This window comes from Rhinopithecus bieti, unplaced genomic scaffold (assembly GCF_001698545.2).
Source record: "Rhinopithecus bieti isolate Rb0 unplaced genomic scaffold, ASM169854v2 scaffold_315, whole genome shotgun sequence".
Taxonomy (NCBI): Eukaryota; Metazoa; Chordata; class Mammalia; order Primates; family Cercopithecidae; genus Rhinopithecus; species Rhinopithecus bieti.
This window is the reverse complement of record NW_016803481.1, coordinates 3,693,373-3,699,334: the sequence shown is the minus strand read 5'-3', so window position 1 is coordinate 3,699,334 and position 5,962 is coordinate 3,693,373. Positions and strand designations below refer to the sequence as shown.

The window sequence follows — 5,962 nt, the reverse complement described above, 5'->3', positions numbered from 1 at the left end:
GAGTAGCTGGGACTACAGGCGCCCGCCACCTCGCCCGGCTAGTTTTTTGTATTTTTTAGTAGAGACGGGGTTTCACCGTGTTAGCCAGGATGGTCTCGATCTCGTGACCTCGTGATCCGCCCGTCTTGGCCTCCCAAAGTGCTGGGATTACAGGCTTGAGCCACTGCGCCCAGCCTGAATAGTGTATTTTTATAAATAGAGATTATTAATGTAATACAGTTGATCAGTATTTTCTTAGGGTTACCGGTTTTCTGTCCTCTATAAGAAATACTTTTCAACCCCAAGGTCCAGGAAATTATTCCCATTACCTTTTAGAACTGGATGATTCATACTGTAGCCACTAGATCCATGTGGCTATTTAAATTAATGGGAAGTTGAGCCTGTTCTCTCTCCCCCGCTGCAAGACCCTGTTGCAGTGGTCCCTGTCTCCATGGCCCTCTTTAAATAAAGTCAGCCTTACCACCTTATAAATAAATAAATAAATTTAAATTGTTAAAAATAAATTGTAGAATTAACTTCCTTAGTTGCAGTCCACATTTTCGGTGCTCAGTGTGTGCCTAGTGCTCAACTTGACTAGTGGCAAAACCATACTGGACAACACAGATACAGACGATTTCCATCATTGCAGAAAAGTTTTCTTGGGTCGTGTTACCCTAGGACTTGATTATTGTACCTTCACATTTATATCTCCTATTCAACTGTAATCACTTCACATGAGTGGTTTAGGGAAGGGGTCGAGTTTCATTTTATTTCCTATGAATACTCAACCTAACACCATTTAGTGAAAAGACCATCCTTTCCCCATTGCCCAGCAGGGCAACCTTTGTCATCATTTAGGCCTGTTTCTGGGCCATCTGTTCTGTTTCATTGGCACATTGGTTTATCCTCGTGCCAGTACACAGTCTTTATGACTTTGCTTTAAAACTTGGTTATGATGCCCTTTAGTGAATTCTCTTTGCATCTGTGTTGAAAATGTGTGATACTGGTTTTGTGTCCTGTGTTTCTAATGCATGTAAAGTATGTGACATACCTCATTCTAAGTCCTGCTTTGAAAATCTTTATTGAATGCCTGTTACATGTGCCAGGTACTGTTATAGGTGCTGGGGAATAAAGCACATCTAAACTTACCGTAGAAACTTTCATGCAAATAGATTGTATGGTTAGGAAGATGATTCTCATAGTGATCATAAAGGCAAGCAAGAAAAGAGAGGGAGGTGAAAATGCTGTGCAGGTAAAGCCAGTATGAATTGTTGAAGGATGTGTCACAATTCTGTATGACTGTAGGAGAGGTTTTTAAAACAAAAACGTTGTTTGATTTTGATGCATTCTCATTTGAATGGCTCAGTGTTGAGTATATGGTTATGTTTCTTTTATTTCAGGCTTGCTCACTGTACTTTGTTTGTGCAGGGAACAATGCTATCATGGTCATTATAATCTAAACATCCCCTCCCAAAGTGTTAGGGAAAATCTATTGCAGCTCTCTGCAGTCTACTGTCAGTTACTACTTATACCCATGTTTTATAGCCTCTTCTGTTTTGTTACTGCTGCTGTCATTTCTGCCATTACTCTTTGTCCTGTGGACTTGTTTTTAAAAGTTCTGTTATGATAATTTTAGTAAAGTTTCAGAAGAGAGGGGCTAGTGCATGTGCTTAGCCTGGCATCTTGAGCTTTTTAGACAAAATTTTCTCCGTTTATGATACATATATTTATTTCCTGTTGCAAAGAGATGGAACTTCTTGCAGTCCATTGAAATTGCCATATACCTCTATGATTTTGTTTTTGGATTCTGTAAGAGATCATGTTTAGTAGACTCATGTTGTTGTCCGTGAGTCTACTGGAAGATGTTCATGTTCTGTTTCAGAAAATATTTCTGTAGTTTTGTGCTTTTCTTAACTCATCAAATACAATGTGTGCCTCGCCCTTGGCCCTTCATATTGCTTGCCTTAATTGTGGAGACCGTAACCAGTTTCTACTTTGACTGAAGTTTGACGTACACAGGTTACTTGAATGTGGGGATTCTGTCTTTCCCTCTACGTGTACATGGTGCTATATACTATAGTCTCTTTAAGTGTTAGATGAAAAACCAGTCTAAAACGCAGGGTTTATATTAAAAATCGAGTTGCCTGTTTAATGATATTGTGGTTTCCTTGTAGAGTGTAATGATAAACTCTGTGAGACTGGGTGAGTCATTTTAGGTAGAAGATGTGTGGAGCTTTAAAGTGACACTGGAGTATTTATATATGTTAATGGAATAGGCTGCCTAATTTGGTGTGTGGGTATGGTGATGAGACCAAGGCTCTGAGTCTGATTTTTACCCCTTGTGTGTCCCCAATATGTGGATCGTTTTGTGGGACACTGCATTCTTAACACTGGCAGACTTGCCCTGTAATAACTGATACTGCTGTCCAAGGGTTTAAATACAACCATTCATGAATGAACAACCCAGATCGTCAGGCTGCTGGAAAAAAACAACCCAAAATGTAGACTTTGAAGATGATTCGGTGAAGTTTCCTTTTGATATGGAGAATAGTAATAGGCTGTTTTTATTAAGAAGGCATGAACATTTCACTGGATAACTCACTTTTACTTAAAATAGTTGACTGTCAATAATAATCTCATTCTTTTATTTAAACTTTTTCCATAGGTGGTTCTTTGAACTAGAGTTTTAAATTTTTTTTATGAAAATGTTTTTAATTGTGTGATAAAAGATGAAATTCTGAATATGATTATAATTCTCACTTTTGCTGAGATATTAGTGCTAACCAAAGTAGTTCACAAGTAGTCCCTTTACAAGATAGCTTAAATTATGTTTTCAAAGTGATACTAAATGAAATTAATCATCAGTGTGTGCCAGGTTCATAAGATGAGAAAGCAAATTTAAGGCGAGTAAATAGTTGTTGTAGGGTGCATGGGGCTATTGCTGGGTGGTGCTGAATATGGACTTGATTGGTGACAAAGCTGTCTGGAACAGCAGTCTTGGGGTGGGAGGCAGGGGTCAAATGGGATCCCTTCATTTATAAGGGATCCCCCCCCCCCTTTTTTTTTAAGCTTTCAGCAGCGAAATAACCAAAAGGCAGGCATCAGAAAGGAAAAGGACAGTACATCATATTATAACAGATTGGGGAGTTGACCCTAAAGTGGGCAGAGAAAGAGGGTGTGCCTCCTCTAGCTCTTTCTGGGCAAGCCTTTCTTTAGTCATTACTCTTTAGATGAACTCCCTTATTATGGGTGCTCAGAGTTTTTTTCATCAGTATGCCTCTATACCATCAAATACATAAGAGTAAATTAGCAATCAGATTGATCCATATTTAACGTCATTATTTCCCTAATGAATTGAGCTTATTTATTCAGTGTTATTTAGCCTTTTTTCCCCCTTAAATTTTCTCATTTAACCCTTGAAGGCCTTTAGAAATATAAAAAATAGAATATAATTGTATAAAGACACAGCTAATGGGCTGTCGAGAATTAGCAGGGTCCTTTGGAATTGATTACATATTTGATTATTTTGAAATATTTTTCAACAATGGTCCATATATTTTTGTTTTCATTTTAGAACAAAATCCAGTCTCATAGCAGAGGAGAATATAATGTTTACAGCACCTTCCAGAGCCATGAACCAGAGTTTGACTACTTGAAAAGTTTAGAAATAGAAGAAAAGATCAACAAAATTAGGTGGTTACCCCAGAAAAATGCTGCTCAGTTTTTATTGTCTACCAATGGTAAGTATATGTATTTTCTTTCCATGTGCCCACTGTGTGTACCTGTTGCACATAATCCTGTAGACTAGGAGAGGAATCATTTAACAGAGATACTTTTAAAAAGGACTTTTTTTCTATACAGAATATAAACTCTACTTTTAAAAGATTCTCAGATAGCAATTTTTTGTTTACTACACCCCCAATTTGTAGCGAAAAGAATGGACTGCTATACCATTGGATTTAGGTCAGGTACTATTTCTGCTATTTCTCAGTCTCCTAATCTTGGGCAGGTTACTAACACTGAATTGAATTTTCCTCAGCAGCAAAGTAAAGATAGTAATTTTTTATTATAGTATTATTATGAATATTAAGTAACTCTTCACAAATGTCATGAGTGCAAGTGCTCAATAAATGTTAATTTATTCCTCCTTTTTAAGTGTTCCTGAACTCTACACAGGGTATTTCTAACTGCAGATACAAAATAATACTCAAAGGATGGTCTCCATTCAGATCACTCGTCTTACTTGACCACCTATTAGCATATTGCCTTCTTCCCAGCAATCCACATGGCTGGAAGGAGATTCCTCTCCTACTGTTTTACTTGCCCAGGGAAAGGTTTTTGTTGTTTTTTGAGACAAGGTCTGTTGCCTAGGCTGGAGTGCAGTGGTGTAATCACAGCTCACTGCAACCTCGACCTCCCCACCTCAGTCTCCTGAGTAGCTGGGACCCACAGGTGCATGCCACCACACCAGGCTAATTTTTTAAAAACATTTTTTGTAGAGATTGGGTCTCCCGATGTTGCCCAGGCTGGTCTTGAACTCCTGGGCTCAAGCAGTCTGCCCCCCTCCTCAGTCTCCCAAAGTGCTGGGATTACAGGTGTGAGCCACCATGCCTGGCCCAAGAAAAGTTAAGTGAGGATTAAAAGTTAGTAATGACTCTACCAGAATTTGAAATCCTTTATGATAAGTTGGGTTCTTTTTCTTTGTTCTTATAAAAAACTTTTCCCGTGAATTGTTTGGACTTCATTGGAGTCTTGAGTCTAAAGGGAATCATTAGAGTGACTGAGGAGATACTTTAGTTTCTTGGTAGCTGTAGTCTATAAAAATTTGTGATTAAAACTTTTTTTGAGATTGGTGCTAGGGTGAGGGGAAACCTCCTCCTATTTTCTCATTCCCTCACTATTAATTGAAAAAGCAAATTTTAACACCTAGACCATAACCATTTGCAGAATATAAACTTAAATGACTTTGGGGATGAAATAGGGGAAGAAATTCAGCACTTCCTCCATCTAATTGATGCCCTTGGTCCACAGTATGAGTTCTTAGAAATGCTGTTCACAAATGTCTGATGCCATCAGTGTTGGCCGCCTCTTGGATGCCCAGTTTTCTGATCATGAAAGCTCTCCCCAGTCAGTCCATTGAGATTCGTACCCTCTGCCTTCTCTCTTTCCACAATAAACTACATTCCCCTCTCTTGTCCTTATTAGAAGAACAATAAACAGAAGTAACTATTTAAAGCCTGTAACTCGCAGCAGCATGGGTGGAGGGAACAGTTTACTCCTGTCATGTGCTAGCTTCTGGTCTGGGGTCAGTTTTAATTTATATGGTAAACTAAGTTACTTCAAATAGCTTCAAATATTTTGTTCTTTGACATCAGATGATACATAACTAAACCATTTATATAATTTCTACTTTTAGAATAAATGTTCCTAGGGAAGTGTGTTGTTAACATTTTATATATTGGAATGTTTTGTGGCAATTTATTTCTTATAGGGCTACATCAGTTTTTTTATAAAGAGGACTTTTTAAATGTAGGCTGAGGTCAAGAGAATAGTTTAATGAAGCCCTGCATGCTCATCATCCACTTCCGACACTCCTCAGTTCACAGTCAATTTGTGTCTCGAATCCTTCTCCTTCCTCTTCTCTTCAGTGTTATTTGGAAGCAAATCCCATTTCAACTTGTGTGGATTAAATCTTATTTAAAGACATTAGAGAATGCGGTGTAGATTTTTGTCTTTTGTTTCTTAACACTAAGTAAAATACAACTAACTGGGGGCTGCATTTTTTAATGCTAAAAATAGTGCTTAATAATAGGGTCCAATGTGGAAGGATAGAGCAGATTATGACAATCATAGGAACTGTTGTGTCTGGGTATGATGGGAAAAGGATGGGAGGAGTAGGACTTTATTTGAAAAACGAAGGAAATTTAGAGAAAAATGTCAACGTCTGTTGATTCTGAGTGATACCTTTTATATTTTGTGTATT

The 5,962-nt window shown here is 38.0% G+C and overlaps 1 protein-coding gene across 2 annotated transcripts in view; it reads left to right on the top strand.

The window, feature by feature from the left end:
- Nucleotides 1-5,962, top strand: part of PPP2R2A (protein phosphatase 2 regulatory subunit Balpha) — an 84,430-nt gene that overhangs the window by 63,301 nt on the left and 15,167 nt on the right. For both annotated transcript variants that reach the window (XM_017885399.1, XM_017885407.1), the window contains one exon: nt 3,554-3,719. The gene's annotated coding sequence lies outside the window, so the exon portion shown is untranslated. The remainder of the gene's footprint in view (nt 1-3,553; nt 3,720-5,962) is intronic.